Here is a 14,285-nt window from a genome sequence, read left to right on the forward strand (position 1 = left end):
GAATATGACATGAAGATATATCAGAATGTATAGCACCTGTCTTTTATGTAACACACACACAACCTGTAAAGGAAAGGACACCCCACAAACTTTGGAAAAACTGACCCAGAAACAGAGATCATTGTATTTTAATATATCATTGTATTTTAATATTCTGCTGGAAGCTGCCCAGAGTCGCTGGGGAAACCCAGCCAGATGGGCGGAGTATAAATTATTATTATTATTATTATTAGTGTTGCCTTATATCGTCCTGATTCACACATTAAGCTGGATGAATAGCTCAGCTGGTAGAGCACGGGACACTTAATCTCAGTGATGTGGGTTCAAGTCCCACACTGGGCAAAAGATTCCTGCATTGCAGGGGGTTGGACTAGATTACTCTTGTGGTCCCTTCCAACTCTGCACTTCTATGATCAGCTATGTGTGTTCTATGATCCATGACCACTTTATACCAGGGGTCAGCAAACTTTTTCAGCAGGAGGCCGGTCCACTGTCCCTCAGACCTTGTGGGGAGCCAGACTATATTTTGGGGAGAAAATAAATGAACGAATTCCTATGCCCCACAAATAACCCAGAGATGCATTTTAAATAAAAGCACACATTCTACTCGTGTAAAAACACCAGACGGGCCCCACAAATAACCCAGAGATGCATTTTAAATAAAAGGACACATTCTACTCATGTAAAAACATGCTGAATCCTGGACCGTCCGTTGGCTGGATTGAGAAGGCGACTGGGCCAGATCCAGCCCCCAGGCCTTAGTTTGCCTACCCATGCTTTATACTGTAAAAAAAACCTGGTTTAATGTGACTACTACATGCAGGCTGCTACGTGCTGCTGAAATCACATGTGCTTTGCTTCTCTGTTGCTGCTGCTGCACTTCTAGGAAACAAGCCACAATGTGCTTAGCATTATGTTTAAACCTGGACTCAAGTTTTGTTTCCAAACAAACCAGGATCCTGCATTCATTTACAATGCAGGCCAGAACAAGGTTTATTTCCTGGCAGTGCAGGCTCAGGGCAGAAATGAAGCATCAGCATGATGTGTATTCACAATAAAATGAAAGCGCCTCTGACCATTTGGTCCATCTAGCTCAGTATTGTCATAGACTAGCGGCAGCTCTTCTGGGTTTCAAGGCCAAGCTACATGAGACGATAAATGCCATATTTGCATCTAATGTTCAAGGTTTCTAAAGTAGAAATTGAATTATCTGGAGGAATTGATAATCCACAGTATCACAGCAGGCATGGAGAAGGAATTTAATCCTTTCTTCCCCTACTGTGATCCTGAGGAAAATCCTCTGAATAACTTGAGTTGGTTTGTTTCCTTCTCCCTCCCATCCTTTTCCCTTTTGTGTTCTGAGGGCAGTGACTGTAATTTGTAAGCCATTCTAGGATAATTTTTTGGCTGCAGTTTGTGTGTGTGTGTGTACAGTGGTACCTCGGGTTACATACGCTTCAGGTTACTGACACTTCAGGTTACAGACTCCGCTAACCCAGAAATAGCACCTTGGGTTAAGAACTTTGCTTCAGGATGAGAAGAGAAATTGTGCTCCGGCAGCACGGTGGCAGCGGGAGGCCCCATTAGCTAAAGTGGTGCTTCAGATTAAGAACAGTTTCAGGTTAAGAACAGACCTCCGGAACGAATTAAGTTCTTAACCCGAGGTACTGCTGGATGCGAATAGGATCCATTCCAGAGCCCTGTTCGCATCCTGAAGCAAACGCAACCCGCGTCTGCGCTTCTGCACGTGCGCGGGTCACAATTCGCTGCTTCCACACATGCTCGTGATGTCATTTTGAGCGTCTGCACATGCGTGAGCGGCGAAACCTGGAAGTAACACGCTCCATTACTTCTGGGTCACCGTGAGCGCAACCTGAAAATATTCATTCCAAAGCATATTTAACCTGAGGTATGACTGTGTATGTGTATACACACACACACACACACACACACACACACACACACACATATGCAAACAAACAAACAAATGCAGGCTTGTGCATCAACAGGAAGGCAAGAGATTAACTACCGGTATCTGCTACAGTGGAGGAAAAATCCCATGACAATTCCTGATTGGTGCAATGTTGCAATGATCCTATAAGAATCTCTGTACTTCTTGTGGCCTTGAAATGTGCATGTGTTCATTATATGTCCAAACACATATCTCAACCTTTAAAAGAGATGGCGTTCATCATGTGGTGCATAGTGCATGAATTTTGAAGCATGCTCTAACAAGTGAATGGGAAAGCAATGGCAGGGAAGTTCACTTTTAAAAAGAAACTAGTTTAAGTTCATCCTGTCCAAAAAGGAATAAGTTCCAGATAGTCCCTTTGCAAAATGAACTAGTTCAGTTCTAGATAATCCAGATGAACTTTTTAGTTCAGTCTTGGCAAAAGAAATTCAGTTTTCAGTATGTTGCACAAGCTGATATGTAGAAGTATAGGATCCAAAAGTAAATCAGGAGCCACACACAAGTAATAAAATGTCAGACAAAATGTCAACAGGCGAGGCTTTCCCCATAATATCATTTTCAAACTAAAAATGGTTTCTCCTGCTTAATATGTGCCAGATACAGTGGTACCTTGGGTTACAGACGCTTCAGGTTACAGACTCCGCTAATCCAAAAATAGCACCCTCTGGTTAAGAACTTTGCTTCAGGATGAGAACAGAAATCGCAAGGCGGCGCGGTAGCAGCGGGAGGCCCCATTAGCTAAACTGGTACCACTGTACAAGGTTAGAGTCTTCAAAGTATTGCTCAGATGAATAAAATCTTCTCCCACTATACACAGATGTTAAAAGCACAAGGTACCATTTGCTGCTCCTGTTGAAAGAGCATGAATTTTTTCAGCAGGGAAGAGATAGGAAATGCCTCACATTCCTTTCTTCCTTCTGATTGCTCAGCGACAGTGATTACATGACTAAGTGATCTTAGGAACAGCAATGCCTCCATAGCTGCATAATAAGCCTTAGAGCTTTGCCTCCATGTTTTTATGGACATCCAGTTGACACAATTGTTTTTATTTATTTAATGAAAGCTAAGAGTCTGGGCCTCCTGCTGCATGATGCGGGTGTGAAGGGAATGAACATGAATACAAACTAGAAATTGTTAACAGTTTTACTGCAAAATGAATTTAATTAATCTTTAGTTCATCTGGCAATTATGAGAACTAGGACTCAGCTATACAGCTGCAAAGAAAATGTTTAAGTGTGTTTTAAGTGCAGTATACAATATGCATTAGATGGCAATGGTGAGCCTTACGGAAAATTCAACATATTTTTTTAAAAGCATTTTCAGAACATGTTTTTTTATATGTGTGTAGATTCCACTCTACTTTCAGGTGTAGTTCAGATTTTTTTTTACTCCAAGCACTGTGGGAAAGTAATGCAGATTTTTGTTATCACTGTGTGACTAAGACAAAAAGGGTGGTAGATACCAGCAAACTATTGTTCCTGAAATAGAAATCTTGTAATCAGAATCAAAAGAAAAGAAAAATCCAGTTTAACTAAAATCTTGATAGCAGATACTTCTTACTGCTATTCTTGCTGTAAAACAGGGGTGGAGAACCTGTTGTTGACAAATTCCAGTCAGGCAGAAGCATTTGAGAGGAAGACAAGGTGCAGGGCCAGTGAGGGGTGTGATCTGGGGAGAATCCCAAGGCCTGAACAGAGAGGTCTGGAGGGCCTCATTACTGAAATTCTCAGTTCCTGCTGTAAAACATCAAGTTAACAAAGCATAGAAAAGATCCTGAATATTAGCAAGGATGACCAATGAACTTACCTTCAGGCCTGTTGTTTATCTAAGCTAGGGGCGAAGAACTTTTTTCATTGTGAGGGCTGCATCCCCTTCAGAGGTAGACAGGGCCAGAGGCAAAAGGCAGTGGAGCAATTAATGTAAATTTTACCTTTGTACAGTAGGCTTGTTTCTACACACACTCACAGTCCCCTCTCCATCCTCCAGCCAGTCAAGCAAGTGGCGTACAGTGGTGCCTCGCAAGACAAAAAGAATCCGTTCCACGAGTCTCTTCGTCTTGCGTTTTTTTTCGTCTTGCGAAGCAAACCCATTAGCGGATTAGCGCTATTAGCCGTTTAGCGGCTATTAGCGGCTATTAAAGGCTTAAGGGATTAGCGGATTAGCTACTAAAAGGCTATTAGCGGCTTAGATCAGCTGTCAAGCGGCTTAGCTAACAGCTGTTAAGCGGCTTAGGGGCTTGGGGGAAAGGGGGGGAGGGGAAAAAAACCCCAGGAATCGCAAGACATTTTCGTCTTGTGAAGCAAGCCCATAGCAAATTTGTTTTGCGAAGCACCTCCAAAACAGAAAACCCTTTCGTCTAGCGGGTTTTCCGTCTTGCGAGGCATTCGTCTTGCGGGGCACCACTGTATTAGAGTTCAAAAGCACGTTCCACCTGGCAAAAATACTCAAAGACAGTGCAAAGCAGTCTGGGTAAAGAGGGTGTGGCCAGGGAGAGGGTCTGACCTGGGAAGAGTCCCAAGGGCCAGACAGAGAGGCCTAGAGAGTCACATATGGTCCCACCTCTGACCCAAACTATGGCTTTCCAACTAGGGGGACTCTAGTGTTTCTAAGTGTCAAGATATGAAAATGGAGGACAAGCTTCCTGAAAATACAGTTTGCCTACTAAACTTTCCCTATAGTGTGCAGCCAAAGGAGGCTGCATTGGGTGTGTTCTAGACAAAGGTTCCATCCATTTGGAGATGTGGATGAGGCCCAGCAGGCTTGGACAATGACCTGTGTAAAGAGTTCACACTCACACACACCCCAAATCTTCTGCAACACAGAAAGGTTCCCTGGCAATTGTTCAGAAACAGACAATGTAGAAGGTTTCCCAATGGCAGATAATACAATCATAGGATTGCAGAGTTGGAGGGGACTCCAAGGGTTATCTTGTTCAATTCCCTGAAATGCAGGAATCTCAACTAATGCATCATGTCCTAAACTAACCTGCAATCTTAATGAGAATATCAGAATCACCAGGATGCCTTGCCCTGTTAAGCACCTCACCTTGAGTATTAAGTATCATTCACTGTTGGAGATACAGTATCTCCTGGTATGTCCCGCAGAGGACCCTAAGGTCCATGAATAATAATAGCTTAAAGGTCCCGGGCTGTAAGGAATCCAGACTATCCTCCACCAGGGCCAGGGCTACGACCTGGTGGAATGCTCTGCCCCACGAGACTAGGGCCCTGCAGGACTTGATCTCCTTCTGCAGGGCCTGTAAGACAGAGCTATTCCGCCTGGTCTTCAATTTGAATTAGCCTGATCCTCTCTTCCCTTTCCCCTTTCCTCATCTTTGAAGAAACCCTTTCTGGGACGCCACGTTTAAATTCTTATTCACACACCTCCTTGCTGGCTCTAGTAGGACCAACTTGGCCAGTTAGCCCTGGTAATCTTTCGATGTCTACTGACTGGGGTTCCCCCCCCAAAAAAATTGACCCCTGAATTTTAGAATTTTATTGATATTGATGCTGCATTTCATGTTGTATTCTATGCTGTTTTATGCTGTTTTAAAGTCGCATTTTAATCAATGTTTTATATTTGCTGTTAGCCACCCTGAGCCTGGTTTAAAAACCGGGATGGGGTATAAATATTATTGTTGTTGTTGTTGTTGTTGTTGTTGTTGTTGTTATATTGGACTATACAAGTCCCTGATACATATTTGTATGGCTGTTGTGATATGAACACTGCTCACTCCTAACCAGTGGTTGCCAGAACAAGCAACCGTTGTCAAGATAATACTTAAACTTTATCTGACTTTTTTTTGCTTGCAAGATTTCTATTTCAAGAACAATAGCCTGGCAATTTCTATCAATCTTTGCATCTTAGTCATACCTTGATAACAAGCTAACCTCAGCTCCTTTCCATTCTTTTCTTCCTCTTCCTGAAAAGTGCTTTTAATATCAAAAATAACTAGATGCCATGAGAACAATCTTTTCAGGAAAAGATATGTATATGGTATTGAACATACTTTTCAAATATTGTTCTCAGCAAGGTTAGGGTGACATGTATGTTCTCACATTCACAGCAGTGCTTTGAGACTCTCTGTTGCTGCGTATGTATAGCTTGCTTAAGGACCAAGTCCTTGAATGCAGCTATTTTAATACTGTTCCTAAGAGCCTTTAGTAAGAGTGTATGTAGAGTTCCAATCACAATTTGTTGAAAGGTGTGAGTTCACAGTTAGGGGTACTCATTATACAACTTTGTCACTTGGACTCAAAGGACTTCAATACCTAGGAGTGCCTTTTACCAGTTTCAGCTATTCCTGGGCAGCGATAATCTGACCACAGTGGTCCATGGATTCATAAAAGATTACTGCAATGTACCAAAAGGAAAGGGACATTGGTGGCACTGTGGGTTAAACCACAGAGCCTAGGACTTGCCGATCAGAAGGTCGGCGGTTCGAATCATCCCATGACAGGGTGAGCTCCCGTTGCTTGGTCCTTGCTCCTGCCAACCTAGCAGTTCGAAAGCACGTCAAAGCACAAGTAGATAAATAGGTACCACTCCGGCGGGAAGGTTAACGGCGTTTCCATGCGCTGCTCTGGTTCGCCAGAAGCAGCTTAGTCATGCTGGCCACATGACCCGGAAGCTGTACGCTGGCTCCCTTGGCCAATAAAGTGAGATGAGCGCTGCAACTCCAGAGTCAGCCACGACTGGACCTAATGGTCAGGGGTCCCTTTACCGTTACCAAAAGGAAGAGAGGAAGCTGCCTTATACTGAGTCAAATCACTGGTCCATCTAGTGGTATTATCCACACTGACTGGCAGTGGTTCTCCAGAGTGGAATCTTTCCCCAGCTCTACCTGGAGATGCCAGCAGTTGATCCTGGGATGTTTTCCATAAAAGGCAGGTGCTGTATCACTAAGCTACAACCCTTCCCTGGGCTGCCCTTGTGGATGATCCAGTAACTGCAGTTAAAACAAAATGCTGCTTTTGCAAGGTTGCTGTCCAAAGCAAACCATCATCAGCACATGACATCTTCATTGAATCAGCTGCACTGGCTACCTATATGCTGCCAGGATAGGTTTACGGTATTGCTACTTGTTTACAAATCCCTAAGCAACTTGGGACCAGGCTTCTTGAGAAACTGCCTCTCTCCTTACACCCCTATCTATCCATTACATTCCATGGTAGAAGACCTCCTGTTACTATGGACAGCTCCTACTCTTTGCCTTGTGTCCACCTAAAGTTGGGCTTTCTGTGTGGTGGCCCCTTTAGTGTGGAATTCATAAACACTTAAGATAAGGCATGCTCCAAAATCTATTCTATGCTTAAAACATTTTTTTTTTACCCAAATAATTTACCCAATTTTTAAAATAATTTGTCTGAATTCTTCTTTTTTTAATAAAAAAGTCACCTGATCATCTTCTTGTGTTTTGCTATTATTTTAACTGCCTTATTTTTTTCATGAATATTTTATGCTACCTTTTGGTTTTCTGTGCACTACTCTGAGCTTTTATAATGTGAGTAGTCTATAAACCTTCTTAAAAACAATAATAAATATTAATCAAGAGGGAAATATAGAAGAATGTTATTCAAACTACAGGCTGGCTTCTCATTGTCCAGATTTCAGAAAGCAACTCTAAATGGCAAGAAGTCAGCTGCCAGTGAGGCTTGGAGAACGCCACTCCAAGCTACAAATCAGTCCAAGTGAAAATAAGCCCAAAACAAGAAGTTCCATGTTCGGTCCTAAGTAGACGGTAGTGACTGACACCGACACAAAATCCAGACTACTCCAGCACCAACTCAGCAGCTACTCAAGCTCCGTCATTTAGAGGTAGGGCCATAGTTCTGCAATAGAGCAGATGTTTTGCATGTAGAAAGTCCCAGATTCAATCCCAGACAATGGACTTGTCCTGATTTGCTTGCACAATGCTTACGTGGAGGTCAGACAGTGCCTGGTCTCCATTGCACATTCATTCTGATTTGTTTGCAAGGAGGTTACAGTATATAACAACAATCATTCATCCTGATTTGTTTGTGCAGCAGTTATATGTCTTCTCATCAATCAGTCATTCATCCCATCCTTTTTTCCTGCGCTTCTCTGCCACTTTCCTAAAGTCAAAAGGTTCAAGTTCCCCCCTGCACAAACCTAAATCTCCAGGATGTGACTGAAGTCCTCTCACAAATAGTGATGCTTCAGGCCACCTTAGAATTAAGTAGGAGCTAACTTCAGAGCCAGTGCCATGGTTTCATCCCTAGGAAACATGAACCAGTTATGAAGAAGAGCGACTTAGCCTGTGCAGACCACCTTTCTTATAACTTGGGATAGGTGAATTTGCAACTCTTGGCTTCCCTCAGTTTCTCATTTTTCTTATCTTAAGCTCAGTTTTCCACATTTCCACATCTCTTTGCATTTATTTTCTTAAAAAAATATTCATCAGCATTTTAATTCGAGTTTCTCATGACATGCACATTTTTGTATGCAATTTTGCTTAATATCACATTTTGGAAAGCAATTTTCCCCAGTACAATGCATTTGTGTATGGTTTCTGGTTTTTTCCCCAATAGGGGTACCTCTGGTTACGTACTTAATTTGTTCCGGAGGTCCGTTCTTAACCTGAAACTGTTCTTAACCTGAAGCACCACTTTAGCTAATGGGGCCTCCTGCTGCTGCTGCGCTACCAGAGCACGATTTCTGTTCACATCCTGAAGCAAAGTTCTTAACCCGAGGTACTATTTCTGGGTTAGCGGAGTCCGTAACCTGAAGCATATGTAACCCGAGGTACCACTGTATATGCATTTATATGTACACTTTAACACCAGTTTATGCATCTTCGTACACATTAGTTGGCTGAAGAACTGCATTGCAAAATTCAGAGAAGTGTGAATTTTGAAAGATGAGCATGTTTTGGTTCACATATTGTTTTATAAATTATGAAATAGGTAAAGTCACCTTTAAATGAAAACTGAATTGAATTTCTCCCTCACCCCAACCCATAACCACAGTCACTTTTATACACATATTGGATTACCAATTGGACTTTGCAGCTTCAAAACAGACTGATGCTTGAGGACCTCTTCTTTTTGAAATTAACTGTGGGGACTGACTGTTCTAAATAGTTTTGTCTTGTACTGAAGCACTGTCCATGAAAGCTGTGCCATTCATTTTCCTCTTGTTTTGCTTTTAAAGGACACATCCGAAATAGCAATTACTTTTGCTATGTATTTTTAAATTACAGCTTTGATACAGAGAAGGATGGTAATGTGAATCACAGCTCATGTAATTGTCTTCCTCCCACTGGTGACTTCTTCTTTTTTAACCAGGAAAGGAAGAAAGAATAATAATCTAGGGAAGTCAAAGGGCTAACAGGCAATCCCTAGTTATTTGCAACAGTTTTTATTACTTAAAAAAAGAGAAAGAATTCGTGATCGGCACAGAACATGAAAATAGGTCTTTGACAGTTCAGGGTCTCCCTTCCTAATTAATAGGAAGTGCTAGACAACCGTCCTACAGGCTGCTACATGTCCCTGACTTTTCTTGAATATCCAGTTTCAGCTGCATTTTGTGTGGCTGAGTGAAGTGACCTTGGAGGTGCTATTTTTGCTTTGTTTTTTGTTTTGTTTTGCATTACTGAGGCCAGCTACCTGGGAAAGAATGGGGGGCAGGGAGAGTTCCACTCCCACACAGGATATTCTGTCACTTTTTGAATTATTTTATTTTATACAAAGATTCATATCCTGCTCTTCTGGTGCTCGCACAATGCTCATGGTAGCTAATAATTTTTTTAAAAAAGCAAAAAAACAATAAAATACAATCATATTCCAAAAAACACAATATAATAAAAAGCAGAGATTTTCATGGCACTGAAAGAGTGGCAAGTGGGAGTGAGTTTTCACCCCTCTCATAGAACTCACGGCCATCCAGTAAAGGTGAATGTTTGAATGTTTGGGACAGAGAAAAATGAAGTGCTTCTTTACACAGTGATTGCCACCAACTTGGATGCTTTAAAATAGGAGTTATTGTGAGGACTTATTTTCTGCCGGAACTTGCTGGAACTCAGTTCTGGCACCTCTCATGTGGGTGCCGTTGCTATTATAACAGAACAAGGGAGGCATTCATGGTGAGTTCTGGGGGGGGGGAATAGCAGTGGTTATTGTTATTATTGGTATATTTTAAACAGATTTTATATATGTCTATAGTTTTTATTCTATCACTGTTTAATTGTATTTTAATGGTTGGTTTTTCTATGTTGTTTTTTTTCAGTTCTTGTTTATAACAAGAAAAGGTGGGGTATAAATAGTAATAGTGGTAATAATAATAATAATAATAATAATAATACAGATTCATGGAGGATAAGGCTATAAATGACTGCTAGCCATGATGGATTTGTATGACTTTCACTGCCAGAGCGAGTATTTCTCTGAATACCAGTTTCTAGGAATCACAATCTGGAAAAGTGATGTTGCACAAAGTCCTGGTTGTGGGCTTCCTTCCCATAGGCATCATGGTTGGCCATGATGAAGACAGAATACAGAACTGAATAGGTCTTTGCTCTGATCCAGCAGCACTCTTCTTAAATCCAGTCCTATGGACCAATTTAAAGAAGTAAACATTGCAAGAAGTAGTGATAGTGTCCGAATGACTGGCTGATAGATTATGATCACACTTCATCTGAAGCTCTCAAAACAACTTATAAAAAATAAAGGGAGTAAACAATAAAAATCACTGTGGCGATCACACAGGGTCCCCGCCCCGGACGTTTGGCGGTCTATTGATCCCTGTGCCACCACTGTGATTGCTTTCTTCACTGCCACCAACCCGTTTCTCCTCACGGGTACACACGGAGTCCAGACAGTTGTTAACATTAACAAATAATCAAGTTTATTTTATAGGCAGGGACAAGCTTATGGTTTCAGTTAATTTTTCTTGGCAGTTTCTTAATCTTAGTTTCTTTCAGCTTCAAACTGATTATCCCCAACTATCTATCTGACTCCACCTAACAAGTCCTCTCACTCTCTCACAATACAACTCTACCAACCCACACCCAATCCTCCCTCTTCCTTCTTCAATTCCCAAACTTCAACTGACTTTCAAAACCTCCTACTCTAACTTTTACTCCTCCCTTGCATTCCCACTGGCCAATCACATCACACTCATTTTAGCCCTTTCCTTATGACCCACCTAGGAGGCAAACGCCACAAGCACCAAAAGAAAAACAGTTAAATAACTAGCATACTCTGAGAGGCTTGTGCAGGCAGAATGCTTTTCTAAACCTGGTCCTCAAAACTGAGAGGAAGATCCAAGCGTAGATGCCACCACAGATAAGGCCCTGTCAGCACCCAACTCACTTCTGAACATGGAGAGGCCTAGAAGAAATCCATCCCTATATGTCAGGCAAAGCCCTCCTCAGAAACCCCCTAGTCATAGCTCCGTGGCAGTAAAGCACACATATTGCATGAGAAATGTCCCAGGTTGAATCCCTGGCAGCTCCAGGTATAAAGATAAGGTGGTGGGTTATGGCAAAGACATCTGCCAGATACCTTGGAAAGCAGTTGATACTAGTGAGCAGATGGATAAATAGTCAGACTAGCATGCTTTCTGAAGATCAGTGAGCTGAGACCAGTACAGGTTTATGCCAACTTTCCAAGAGATGAAAATTTAACGCTGCTGCCACTCTCTCGCCCCCATGTCAAGGGACAGCACAATATTCTTGTGCAAGGGAGACAAGACTGACATAGAAGCAGAGAAATGGGGTAGGGTGACCTGCTCCTTATATATATATAAAAACATTTCAGGCTAGTGGCTATCACAACATCCTGTGTCATAATCATGTTTTTTTGGGTGAGAGAGAGAAAGAAAAGGACAAAATAATTTCTGCTTCTCCGTTTCCCCAACCCACACAGTTTACAATTTATAAACGTCTATACACGTCACACTTTTGATCCCCCTCCCCCCGCTTCAAATTAAAAGCTCCAACTTTGTAGGTCATTTCAATTGTCTTGACTAGCCTAAGATTCCTATCTCCTATTGTCTGTTCTGCTCAAAAGCCTGGAAACACAATAAGATAGCATTTTAAATTACTACTAATAAAGACCTTTTGTGGAATGGCTGTTTTCTGATTCACAAAGGTGACCTTTCTGTTTCTATGGTCTTGTGGGACATTTTATATAATGGAGAACTAAATCTTACAATTAAATCCAACTATCTTTCCCATGTTCCTAAAATGCAGAGGAAACACCCCCACTCCCAAAAAAGGCTTTTTCGGTGAGCTGTTATCTGCTGACTTTTCTGCTGGCAGAACACATTGTATTTTATCTACAACCACACTGCTCCTTTGGTCTTTTGTGCAACTGAAGCTTTAGGATTAACCCTGACCCTGTATGCGTAAGTCAATCCCATTGAGTTTAATGAAGCTTAAAAAGGCAAAGGGACACCTGACACTCATCTCACTTTATTGGCTGAGGGAGCCGGCGTACAGTTTCCGGGTCATGTGGCCAGCATGACTAAGCCGCTTCTGGCAAACCAGAGCAGCGCACGGAAACGCCGTTTACCTTCCCGCAGGAGCGGTACCTATTTATCTACTAGCACCTTGACGTGCTTTCGAACTGCTAGGTTGGCAAGAGCAGGGACCGAGCAACGGGAGCTCACCCCATCATGGGGATTCGAACCGCCGACTTTCTGATCAGCAAGTCCTAGGCTCCGTGGTTTAACCCGCAGTGCCACCCGCGTCCCTTTAATGAGGCTTACTCCTATGTAAATGGGCACAGGACTGCATGTTATTAGAAATAAAAACCGTTACCGTTAAAACTTCATGTGTGAATAAGAACCCCATCAAAGAAAATAAGTGCCAAGCCTCTACTAGATTACGTCCCTTATTACCTGATTTCTTCTATGCTAATTTGTCACAAACTTGAAAGACTCATTATTACCTCATTCACTTGCAAAAGCAAGGACAGTCTGTTAGTTACCCTCTGGCAGATGTCATTGCCTTTCCTCTGAAAATGTCCCAGAGCTTTATTCCTCTGAAGTGGTTTAGCAATTTAACCCATTGCAAAATGTATATGTTTTGAACCTAAACATTTGAACCAATTTCTTGTTTCATATACTAAATCTCTTAGATTTTCTTCTTTTTTAAAAAAGATGATATTCTCACGATGTTGAATGCTTTGTAAGGTATGATGGATAGGCCTGATAAAATCTGCAGTGTGGTGATGAATGTGTAGAATGCATATAGTGCTGACTGAAAGAGCCTGTTCTGCAGGTTCTTTAGCAAAGCAGATATGAGACTTAGATAGCCTAAAAGAAACACCTTTCTGAAGTACATGAGTGAAGTTGAATCTTAGCCCCAAATTGTTTGTGTTCAGATCCAACCTGGTATTTTATTGGAAATTGGCACTATTTTGATGTCAGGATAGTGTGCTGACCTGTTGCCAGCCATTGATTCAGATCTGAGTCAGACTTAAAAGCTACTCACTGAATCACTAACAGCATAGCTATTTTATGTGCCATGCATATTGCAGTACCTTTCGTTGCCACACATTCATCTTATGCACAAACAATCTGTGTGTGTGTGTGTGTGTGTGTGTGATGCAAAGGCATGAATATATGGAATATCTTGACAAGCGTTACTGTTTTTTGAATGATTTGACTTATGCAGCAGCTTGAAAACCAATGCCAGGCTTGTCGTTTCAAGATGTATAGATCAGTGCCACATTGAGTCAACAAATTGCTTCGGCGTGGGAGAAGTGAACAGTCAGATGATGTCACCATGCACTCTGTCATGAGGCCTTGAAGGAGCCAGCAACAATCAGGCTGAGAAAGAGGGGTACTGTCACTTCCAGCACTGTCATCAGGCACCTAATCCCAGAGCATTCCAAGAGAAGCTGAGACAAAAGCTCACCGAAGCATCCAATAAGCAGCTAATTTTTTTCTGGCACCAGTGAAGCTTGTTCTGAGCTACGTGAGATTTCAAAGGCTGAATATAAAAAGGTTAACGTGAGCATATAATAAGACTTGCATTGAATTTTTCATTGGGGATAAACAGCCAAGGTTCAAGATCTATCTCTGCAGCATGCTTACAGGGCAAGATAACGTACAAAAAAAAAACCTCCCTTGCCGCGATCAACTTCACAATCAACCTCACAAACAGAAGGCATTCAGAAATTGTTATCAGAGGACCTTGAAAATTCTGCCGCAACCAAGGCAAGGCTTTACTGTTCATATTTTATTTTATCAATCCTAGACATTTTTAAAATCTTGCCTTTGTGAAAGCTAGAAGATAAAATAATGAAATCAAAACAGCAAACTAAAACCAGCCAATTCTGGGAGA

This window comes from Podarcis tiliguerta (assembly GCF_965153285.1).
Source record: "Podarcis tiliguerta genome assembly, chromosome: Z".
NCBI lineage: Eukaryota > Metazoa > Chordata > Lepidosauria > Squamata > Lacertidae > Podarcis > Podarcis tiliguerta.